Raw genomic sequence first — 12,544 nt, forward strand, 5'->3', positions numbered from 1 at the left:
CTTTTTCTCTCCTCTTTAAATGGAACTGTTTTTAGACATGTGGTAGACTTTTTTACTCTAAGCCCCATGTTACATAAACTCCTGTTCATAACTAGCACCTCTTTGTATCTCTGCATTCAGATAATCTCCTCTTCCCTATCTTCAAACGCACTAATTCTTTATTCAAATATTTCTTAATATGTTGCTAAATCTCCAATTGAGTTTTTATCTTAATTATTTTTTTATCTCTAGAAGTTCTGTTTAGTTTTCTTGCAAATATGCTAGCCTATATTTTATAGTTTCCTATCCTTTGAAGATATTTTAAACTTGCTTTTCATTTTTTAAAACGTAGTGAGCATAGTAATTATATTATCTATCCCTGAAAAAGTCGAATTCAACGTACTCTTTTGTTTCTGTAGTTTGTTGTTTCTGCTGATTTTCATTCTTGAGGATTTCCCCAGGGTACTCTGTTACTTTTGACTGTAAGCTGCTTTTTGTTCTCCTTTGGAAAATTATTTTTGAGGATTCCCATTGGCCTAAAGTAAAGATATCTTCGCCTCTGTCCGATACATAGGTACACTATCAGTTCAGAAACAGCTTAAATTCATGGCTTAAGGGGTTCGGAACCATCTCAGTGATGTGAATATGGTATGCAAGCTCCTGAAGCATCCATCTAGTTAAAACTTTCTCAGGGATGGTTTTTATTTCCCTTCCCTGCTCTGCTCAGAGCTAAGGAAGCCTTCCTGAAGAAATGGGGGTAGGTTAACCTTTGGCTCATCCTTAGACTGAGGGAATATGGTTTGAGTATCTTAGCTTTATTCTGGAAGAGTTTCCTTTTAGATCTTCACCTTGGTTAAACCCTGGGCTTTGATTTCTGTTGTCCACCCTCCCCAAGTCCACTTAAAGTGAAAGTTTGCCTAGTTTCGCAAACGCTCTAGTGCAAAAGCAACTGAAGTGCTCTGCTAACATCTCTAGGATTCCTTCTCTATTTAGATTTTGGCCTGGAAATTCCTTACTGTCTCATCAGATCTTTGTTGCTTTTAAAAACTTGCTTTTTGTGCTATTTTAAGTTGTTCTTCCCTCCAGCTGAGAGGGTTGGCCTGAATAATGTAATCTGTCATGATTGAAAAGGTAGGTTTTATTTTACAATTTAAAAAATTATTTTCAACCTGTGTTTCTGTCCCCTTCCTCATATTTAATGTGTGTGTGTGTGTGTGTGTGTGTGTTTTAATTCGAAATTGCCAGGACATTTTTGTAGTACTTTTCTTCCAATGACACAACTCTTGGTCCATGTATACCTCTATTAGTTTTTATTTCATAGTTCTTTGATTTCTGTTTTTATCTTTATTTGCTTTCTTATCATTAAAAAAATTCTAACTTATTGAGTTGAATATTTCATTTATTTTTAGGTTTTCTTTTTCAAATAATGAAAAGATTTAAATTATAAATTTGTTTTTTAGTTCAATTTTGGATGTATCCCATTCTATTATTTCACATGCTCTTTTTCTGAAGGCCTATAGTTTTTGTTTCCTTTTTCCCTTTTATTTGATCATTTATTATTGATTTTGATTGTATTTTATTATTTTTAGAGAATGTGGTCTGTTTAATTTCAGATTTTCAAAAAATTTACTGAGATTTAAAAAATTAATAAGATTTAATGGCCTAGTATACTTATCAATCTTATATATATTTTTAAATTTATTTAATGTTTATTAATTTTTGAGAGAGAGACAGAGACAGAGCGCAAAAAGGGAAGGGGCAGAGAAAGAGGGAGACACAGAATCTGAAGCAGGCTCCAGGCTTTGAGCTGTCAGCACAGAGCCTTATGTGGGGCTCAAACTCACGAACTGTAAGATCATGACCTGAGCTAAAGTCGGACCCTCAACTGACCAAGCCACCCAGGCAACCCTCAATTTTATATATTTTGCAGATGCTAGTCAAAAAAAAAAAAAAAAAAAAAGAATATGTAGGGTCTAACATTCAAGATATACATAAACATAGATATTAATCTTTAAAATTATAGTGATATCAGAGACATTTTCTTCCTACTTGAGTTATTCGGCCATTCATTCAAATGACATAGGTATAAAATAGGAATCTTTCTTAGGGGTAACATGTTTAAACCTACTCTCTTTTAAATTTGAAGGCATTTTCCTTTACATTACTTTAGAATGCTTAATATTTTGACTAATGTACTTGAAAGAGTAAAGCTTGTGGTTATTGTATGTAAACCGATTACTTTCTCACACTCTCTAATGTAATTTCCTGTACCACTTTCAACACTGAATACATCAACTCTGTGGTCTTTCTGTGTCTTTTTGTCTCTCCAGTAAGCAACATCACAACTGTGCTTCTTCTTAATGCTTTGGACTGTTACTGTGTCAATTTTTTTCCTAATTAACCATATATATAGGGACAAATGGGCAAGAATATAATTTGTATGTAGTATTTTGACTTTAGAAAGTCTCTCTTTCTCTTTTTATTTTTTTAATCATTATAAGATTTTTTTTTTTGCAAAATGGCTCCTCACAGAAATTTTAAAAACAGCATCTGCAATATAAAGAAGCAGAAAAAGAAGGTGCATATAATTCCATCACTCCAAGGCAACCACTGTTAACTAGTCTTGCTTGTTTCCTTCTGTTTTTTCCAGAACTGTTTTTACATGATTCAGATCGATTTTGTATTGACTTTTCCATTATATCATGTATATTTTTCATTATTAAAATCTATCCATCAGAATTGTTTAAATGCCTTGATAACATTCCATTATTTACTTAATATTCCTTTAATGTTATAATTTTCAATATCTTTGCATTAACAATGTTTAGATGGATTTCTTTTCTTTTTTTCTTTATTTTTCTTAACTAATACTGTTGGACCTCTATCTTTCAGATGCATTCAAAGCACCTGAAGAGCCCCATACCCAGAGTTTCTGATTCAGTAAGTCTGGGGTGGGGCCAAAGAACTTGCTTTTGTAACAACTTTAGGTGATGCTGATTGTCCAGTGACATTTTGAGTCACTGGAATAGCTGTAATTAACAGAATGTATACAGATTGATTTCAATAAATTTCTAAAAACAGTGCTTCTTCCTTCCACAGTAAGTTATATCATTGATATTGCAGAGGAAAAAATAGTAACACTTATCTTGATTAGAAAAAGAAATACTGATGTGTATTAAAAGGCCTCTAAAATCTTTACTCACAGGCTTTTGCTAACGTATTTGTGCTTACTGTGGAATCTTACTGGAACACTTATCCATTTGACCCTGGAGCTACATCACTATACAGCTGGTCTCTTTTTTTCTTTTCTTTCTTTCTTTCTTTCTTTCTTTCTTTTTTTTTTTTTTAAGTCACCTGCTCTCATTTAATTCATTTCCTTTGGTGTTTTCCTTCCTGTGGGAAGTCTCTGACATCTGTCCCACATACTTCTTTATGAATACAAAGGCTCATCTTTTATCTTATTTTTAACTTTTATGAGTCAGTTACTCTTACCCTTTTTATAGTTACGACCTTTTCATTCCTTATGTTTTAAAAAGACATTCTACACTGTAATTCTTGTGGTCGCTTTTTTCAAAAACAATCTTATTTTTTAACACCTTTAATTATCTTCTGTTGACTTTTATATTTAGGTCTGAGCCTAATGTCAAATACTAGCAGCACAAGGGCTTCTTACTTCATTGGCACCATCATGTGGCGAAACTGTGTATCACAGTGGAAAACCTGCCACATTATATAGAGATAACACTGGAACTGGAGAGCCCATAATAAGGTGGGGGATCTGAAACAATCCTATTACTTTAGTTAATGCACAGCAAAATGAGAGCTAATAAACACCAATGATTAATTATGAGGACACTGCAGTCGAAGAGCTCAAACCCTGGCTTTCCCATTTATTATGATATGGCAATGGTTAATCTCCTTGAGTCTCCATTTCCTCATAAGTATGGGGCTACGAGTAGCATCTATCTCACAGGAATGTCGTGAGGAACAATTACTAATATGACAATAGCACAATGGCCATCAAATAGCTCAATAATATCAGTTGTGATTAGCTGTTAACAAACCATCACATTCAATTTTTTCTTTATGTTCAAATCCAGAATAGAAAGAGCACCAAAGAAGAAGACTTCCTCTGAGATTTTAGAGAATTATGCTAAAATGGTAGAATTATTTTCAGAATGATCGGAAGTAGCATGAAGTTAAAAACTGCAAAAGGTAGATATTGAAAGAACATTTACACAAAAAATGTCTTTTCAGAAAAAAGGAAGGAAACTTCTGGTAAGGTCTTCTAAATTATTCTTACAAAGTGAAATTTGAAAGTTATCTGGTTGAATTAACCATAACTGACTGTCAAAATAAGTAATTATTGGTGGGGGGAGGTAACTTAAAATTCTTTTCAAGGGTAGAAAAAAAAACCTTTTAATATTAAACATAATTTATAGTCCTATATCCTTTTAAAGGTTATTTTTTTTAATGTCTATTTATTTATTTTGAGAAAGAGCATGAGCTGGGTAGGGACAGAGAGAGAGAGAGAGAGAATCCCAAGTGGGTTCCCTGTGGAGCCTGATGTAGGGCTTGATCCCACAAACCGCAAGATCATGATCTGAGCTGAAATCAAGAGTCAGATGCCTAATTGAGCTACCCAGGTGCCCCCAAAATGTATGCTCTTATAAGTCCTTAAAAGAGATACACTTAGGATGAAATCTGGATGCTGGAAATTTTTCTATTTGAAAATGAATTTTAATTATTTCATTAGAAAAACTGGATGAAAAGTTATTTAAGATCAATGAGAATAAAGCATGTGGGATATTTGCCATGCCCTCCCCCCTACCCTTTTAAAACCATGCACACCATTAAATAGTATGGGTAATCTTGCCAGGACAAGAATCTTACATTCAGTTTCCAAAGTGTAGTTTTCCCAGATAGTTAGCATGGTTCAAAGAATTTTCGTTATGCCATTATGCAAATGCAGTCTATGTTCATTATCTTTCTACTTATTAAATTCATCAAAAGCTGTCCAGGAACAGATTTTCTGTTTTGTCAACTACACCCACAGTCTTGTTCCCAGATTTTTCATCAGTATTTTCAGACTGTGAGGGAAAGAAAGCAAGAAATGGGAATGATTTCATGAATTTTAAATATGCTGTAACTCTTGTTTCAGTGCAATACTCAAGTATATAACAGCCGTCTGTAGTTGCTCACAGCATACCCCAATCTCAGGGCACTGCCAGGTTAGCACAGTTGGTTAGAATGTGGCACTAATACATCCATAATCAATTCCTACATGATTCAGTTGGCTGTGGAGAGAAGAAAAACGTCTTTAGTGTCAACATGAACTTCTGTGGCTAGCAGTTTAGAAAGTCTATGCCTTTGATTACTGAGATTTGGGGATTTTCCAGAAATTTAGTATTGACTTCTATTTTAATTTTATTGTGGTCAGAGAACATACTTTGCACAATTTCAATCCTTAAAAATTAATTGAGGCTGTTCTAAAGCCAAGAATATGATCTTTCTTGGTGTATGCTCTGGGTGCACAAATAGGAGATATATATAGGAGATCTATCTATCTATGTATCTATCTGTCTGTCTGTCTATATATACACATACATATCCATTTAGGCAATGTTTCACAGTAGTACAGTCTTCATATATCTTTCATTAAATTTATTTCTAGATATTTATAATGCTATTTTAAATGTTATATTTATTTTTAAATTTTTAAAATAATTTTTTGAAGTTTATTTATTAATTTTGAGAGAGAGAGAGAGAACAGGGAGAGAGTGAGAGAGAATCTCAAGCACTGCCCACACAGAGCCCGATATGGGGTTCAGACTCACAAACCATGAGGTCATGACCTGAGCCGAAATCAAGAGTCGGACGCTTAACCGACTGAGCCACTCAGGCGCCCCTAAATGTTATATTTAAAAATTCATTTCCTAATTGGTGCTTGCTAATATGTAGAAATACCGATTCTTATATACTGATCTGTTATCCTGTGCTCGCTAACTTTAATTATTCGTTCCAGTAGATCTCCAAGATTTTCTACATGGACAGTAATTAATCTAAAGACAGGTAATTAATAGTTTTTCAAAATAACTTTTGGGGCACCTGGGTGGCTCAGTCAGTTAAGCGTCTGACTTCAGCTCAGGTCATGATCTCCTGGTTTGTAAGTTCGAGCCCCACATTGGGCTCTGTGCTGACAGCTCAGAGCCTGAAGCCTGTTTCAGATTCTGTGTTTTCTTCTCTCTCTGACCCTCCCCTGCTCATGCTCATGCTCTGTCTCTCTCTCTCTCTCTAATATAAACATTAAAAGAATAATTTTCTATGCAGACCTCTGTGAATAGACAGTTTTATTCTTCCTTTCTAATCTTTCCATGTTTTATAATTTTAATTTATTTTTGCCTATTGCAATATCTAAGAGGACATAAAGTTGAATAGAAGTAGTGAGAGCAGACATTCTCACCTTTTACCCAATCCTAGGATTGAATATTTCACCATTAAGCATGATAGTAGCTACAGGTCTTTCTTAGATGCTCTTTATAAAACTAAGTCAGTTCTCTTTCTATTTTTGTGAATGTTTTCAGCATAAATTGGCAATAAATTGTGTCAAATGCTTTTTCTGTGTTTATTGAAATGATCATATGATTTTTTTCCTTTTTATTAATATGGCAAGCTACCTTGTTTGATTCATTAAATGTTGAGCAAATCTTGCAGTCTAGGAAAAACCCCAATTGGCCACTGTATTTTATCCTTTTTTCTGTGTTCAATGTGTTAGTATTTTATATAGGATTTTTGCAGTTTTATTTATGAGTGATATTGGTCTGTGATCTTTTTCTTCTAATGTCTTTGTCAGACATTTCTATCATGGTTATGCTGTCATTATAAAATTAGTGGGGTATTATTCTCTCCTCCTCTGTCTTCTCAAAGACTTTATATAAGATTGACAGTTTATATTCTTTAAATATTGATAGAATTCACCAGTGAAATCATCTGGGCCTGGAGTTTTCTTTGCAAAGTGTTCAATTATGAATTCAAGTTCTGTAATAGATGTACAACTACTAAGATTTTTCTACTTCTTCTTTAGTCAGTTTTGGTTAAGTTTTGTTTTTCCAAGAATTTATCAATTTCTTCTAAGTTATCGAATTCTATTAAGCTAAATTTGTAATATTCTCCTTTGATGGTTTTAATTAGAATTTTCCAGCCTCATTACTATTGCTATTTGGGGCCAGAAAATTGCCATGGGGAATTCTTCTGTGCATAGCGGCAGCCCTGGCTTCTATATATTATATGCTGGTAGCAGCCTCCCCCATTGTGAGAACCAAAAATGTCTCTAGGGGACAAAACATCTCCAGCTGAGAACCAGGGTTTTAATGTCTGTAGGATCTTTAGTGATTTTCCATTTTAGATACTGGTAATTTGTCTCCATTTTTAAATTAGTTTTGTTAAGGGCTGTGTAGGGTGTACAAAAGCAGGCTTTGCCCCAAATTTGGCCTGTGGACCATTTCACTGACCTTGACTTAGAGCACTGATTACTCTTTTTTCATAAAGTAATAAAAAAAGGTATACATTTTTCCTCTAAGAATACTTTATCTGTATCCCATACCTTTTGACATGCTGTGTTGTGTTGATGGATATTAGCCAAATAATGGCTATGGAGAGTTATTTATCTATGAAGATAACATATGATCATTATTGTTATTCGAACAAAATTGCTTACAAATGGACTTTTGGTTCTGTGAGAGACAAGCAATGAAGAACAATTAATATAACGATATAATAAAATTTAGTCACATAAATTAAATACACTCTCCCAAGTAGTTGATAAATTGATATAAATTCCTACCATCTGGTGACAATAGCCTTCTTGCTCTTGCAGCTAGGGGAAGCCGCAGTCTGCACCACCCAGAACATCTATTAGGACAAGAAGAATATAATAATTTTACCAGACCTTATCGAATATTGATTTGCTGCCACCTGCTGGGAGGCAGGAGTTTCCAGTGTCCTTAAAGGGCAAGAATGATGACCTTAGAAGCTGTAAAACTTTGCCTATCTCATAAAATGAAGCATAATATAGGAACTTTTGGGCCTGAAAAAAATCAATAATTTTATTTTTATTTTAGTCTATTTTAGAAATCAGTAATTTTGAATACATTAACTGTGTATAAAGAAAATATGATCTGTATACAAAAATGGGAGTGCACTCTTTTCCATCTAAGAGAAATTAGATGGTACATTTGCATTTACCATGAAATGATGTACAATAAAGTTCCTTAAAATGGTGAGTTCCTCAAGTACTGATTGTATATTTATGTAACAGTAATTAACCTCTTGACTGGTGCTAATGGAGAAACTTCAGAGCTGAAGAACCACAACTAAATGAAGATTAGTAAAAAAACAATACTAAATCTAATGATAACGATGCTTATGATGGGTAGAAATATAGCCTATCAAAGATGTCCATACTCTGATTCCCAGTGCCCAGAGAGTGGAGCTGTGAGCCCAGAGAGCAGAACCAAACAAAAACCACAGATCAGTGCTTGGCTTGAAACTTAATGGGGACTGCCTGATTGGTCTTTGAAATTATTTGGGTCTGGTGACTCCTTTTTTTCTTCCATTTTCTCCCTTTTTGATTGGGAATGGCTGCAACTGCTCTCCTGAGCCTCCTCCTCCATTGCATTTTGAGAGCAGACATCTGGTTTTCTAGTTTCACAGGTCTATAGATGGAAAGGGATTTTGCCAGGGATGGGATTATACTTAGAGCCTCACCTATACATAATTTAGATGTGGTTTGGGATTTTTGAAATTCAGATGAAATGCTGCAATGTGTTGAGACTTTGGGGAGACTTAGGGAGGGGGTGAATAGATTTTGCATGTGAACAGACTTGAATCTTTGGGGATTAGAGGATGGCCTGTGGGAGGAAGAATGCCTCTCTCATAGATGTTCACACCCTGATTACCAGAGTCTGTGAATATTACAAGGATAAAAGGATTTTTGCAGATGTGATTAAGGTTAAGAACCCTGAGATGGAGAGATTATCCTGGATTACCTGGATGGGTCCAATTTAATCACAAGATCCTTAAAAGTAGAGACTTTTTGACCAATGTTAATGACTTTGAAGACAGAAAGGGACCACAAGCCAAGGAATGTAAGCGGCCTCTAGAATCAGGAAAACGCAAAGCAACAGATCTTTCCTTAGAGAGGATTCTCTCCAGAAAGGAATTCAGTTAAGCTGATATCTTGATTTTACCCCAGTGAGACTTGTGTTGGACTTCAGATTTACAGAACTGTAAGAAAATAAATCTGCCTTTTTTTAAACCACTAAGTTTATGGTAATTTCTTATCACAGCAAGAGAAAATGAATATGAACAGCTAGGGGTTACTATGTTCTGCTTCCTGGGTAACTCTCTCTAAAAAGGAAGCTAAAACACCTCTGAAAGCATATTACATAATCTGGCCTTGGCTACCTCTCTGACCTCATCTCCTACAACTCCTCCTGTTTTTTATCATTCACTCTGTTCTCCTTACTATTCTTGAAACATGGTAAGCCCGCCGCCCTTTCTCAAACCCCACTTTCCTTAGCTCCGCGTAACCCACTCCTTCACTTCCTTCAGGTCTCTGCTCCAATGTCATCTTCTCAGTGAGGTCTTCATTGTTGACCCTATATGAGTACTATGTGCCCCACCCTTACCTGGTATCCCCAAACCTCTGACCCTAGTTTATTATTCTACATAGCCCTTATCATTTGATACATATTTGCTTGTTTACTGTTTCTTTTTGTTTTTCTGTCCACAGTATTTGTTAGTTGTTTATCAAGAGAAACTATTCCATAACCCAATATTCAGGAACACAGGTCAGTGACAAACTTCCACGGAACTCAACCCAAAGAAATTCTTTACATTCCAAATCACTTTGCACTCAGAAAGATACCAGTCCTCCTCATCTCCTCAAAACCTTTCATGTAATCCTAATTTCTGTAGAAATCTGCATATGCCTTCTTTCTTGGTTTGGCCACAGCAAACTTACAGAAAGGTGCAACCCCTAGGGATACAACAAATGCTTCAACAATATGAAATTGCAGACACTTGGACACAAGGCCTTGCACCTGAGGTTTTGTCAAAGCACTGGAAGTCATGGCAGCTCTTCTCCTCAACACTAACCTCAAACTCAATGTTCTTTCTCGCTCCCCAAATGTACTGCTGTATGTGGCAGGAGCTTTATCTATACATTATTGATGGCAGCTTTCTCCCTAGAACTTAGTAGAGTACATGGGCACATAGCAGTAAAGAAATATTTGTAGGAATAAGCGAACATTTTAAAAACTATCAACAGATTATAAGAATTCACCAATATTGTTAAAATTCTAATGCAATATACACAACATAGAGCAGGGATCTTTGGATGATATACATGAACATTACTTTGGCAAATATGCCTCAATGGATTCAATATCACACCCTTGAGAATGAGGTCATTTCCCAAGTGATTTCCTATAGTTCTTAGACATGGCACACCATTTCTTAAGGTCAGATTGTAAGAAAATTAGTATATAAATGAGTTCTGTATTTTCCTATAAATAAGCATTACCAGCATATTTTTTTAAAAAAAAAGTTCGTAAAAAAAGTAAAAGCTAGTAATTGCTAGCTACAATTTCTTCTCTAATTTTTAATTTTAATATTTTTAATGTTTTGTGGGGTTTTTTTTTGTTTTTGTTTTTTTTGTGTTTTTTTTTTGAGAGAGAGAAAGAGAGCATGTACAAGCAGGGGAGGGCAGAGAGAAAGAGAGGATCCTAAGTGGGGTCATTGACAGCAGTTAGCCCCGCACGGAGCTTGAACTCATGAACCAAACTGTGAGATCATGACCTGAACCAAAGTCGAAGCTGGATGCTCAACCGACTGAGCTACTCAGGCGCCCCATCCGCACAACTATTAAAAAAAAATTCAAACCTATAGAAAAGTTTAAAGAGCATTTGTATACTATTCAGCTAGAACCACAATTAACACAGTGCCAGGTTTTCTCTTTACATATACACTTTTTTTTTTTTTTTGGCCTGGATTATCTGAAGGAAGTTCCCAGACAGATTTCATGATGTCTTTCCTAAATACTTGAGCATGTGTCTCCTAAGAATAAAAGCATTATTGTAATAACACAATTTATCATACCTGAGAAATTTAAGTCAACAATAGATCTACTTTGCTTCCATGTTCAAATTTGCTCAATTGTCCACAAAATTCCTCTAAAACTTAAAAAAAAAAAAAAAATTTATAATCCTATACAGTTCAGTTGCCCTAAATGCAGATCAGTCTTTTAAAAATTTCTTCTGGGGGCGCCTGGGTGGCTCGGTCAGTTAAGCGTCCGACTTCAGCTCAGGTCATGATCTCATGGTCCGTGGGTTCGAGCCCCTCGTCGGGCTCTGTGCTGACAGCTCAGAGCCTGGAGCCTGTTTCAGATTCTGTGTCTCCCTCTCTCTGTGACCCTCCCCCGTTCATGCTCTGTCTCTGTCTCAAAAATAAATAAACGTTAAAAAACAATTTAAAAAAAAATAAAAAAAAAATTCTTCTGTCCTTTGACCTTACTGAAAAGTCCAAATAAATCACACTGAATTTATCTGAGTGTTCCTCACAGATTCACGCTAACATTTTTCGCAAGAATGCTAGAAATTTAAATAACCTCACAGCAATAGGTTTGTGTTTTCCCCAGTGATGATTCTAAGCGTTTTTTCCACAAAGCATCTATTAACGTTTTGCAAAGGACGAATGTTCAAAGAACAGTTTAGGAAACACCTGGATAAGGAAAGAAAAGAAAAGAAAAGAGAAAAGAGAAAAGAGAAAAAAGAAAAGAGAGGGAGGGATGGAGGGAGGAAGGGAGAAGGAAGAAGGAAATGAACTAAAGTGTTTAAGTTTGAAGAATAACAACCAGGTAAGGATTAAAAATCATTTTTAAATTAACAAAGTCCTCATTTCCTTAGGTAAAGCAAACAGAGCTTTCATTAAATTTAACACTAATCAAAAAAAAAAAAATTTGGACAGATGAATAACCCCAAACTTAAAGAAATGAAGTAACCTCTACCAAGTTTTATCCTTATTGTATTTAGTGTGTTCAGGAGCTGCGATATGAAACCAGATCTGACTGCTTCCATGTTTTCCACAAGGCCCTCTACTTCACTCAGACTTAGTTTTCTTTTTCTGTAATTCATTGTACTTGGGTCAATTACAATTACTCTGGGGTAAAAGTGGTGGTCTTTTAGTCTGAATAATAATGAAGACACTAAGGAAGACCAATTCGTTTTTTTTATTGTTCTATGTTCAACAAGAATGAACCCACAAATAGCTGAGAAAGGCCTAACCTCTCACAAATGCATGCAATTATGCTTATCATATGGGGAGACTGGGGTCAAGGCTCCAGATACTAATTATAACATAGCCCTCCGTTATGGCCATTTCTATTTGCCATAATTTGAACCTTGCTATTTATTGCCTATTGATGCTGTCTTTATTACATTACAGCATACATTTGGGAGACTTTTTTCCCCTAAAAATCTTACACGCAGGTAAAACTCAGGATTTA

The sequence above is a fragment of the Panthera uncia genome, chromosome B1 (genome assembly GCF_023721935.1).
Source record: "Panthera uncia isolate 11264 chromosome B1, Puncia_PCG_1.0, whole genome shotgun sequence".
Classification (NCBI taxonomy): domain Eukaryota; kingdom Metazoa; phylum Chordata; class Mammalia; order Carnivora; family Felidae; genus Panthera; species Panthera uncia.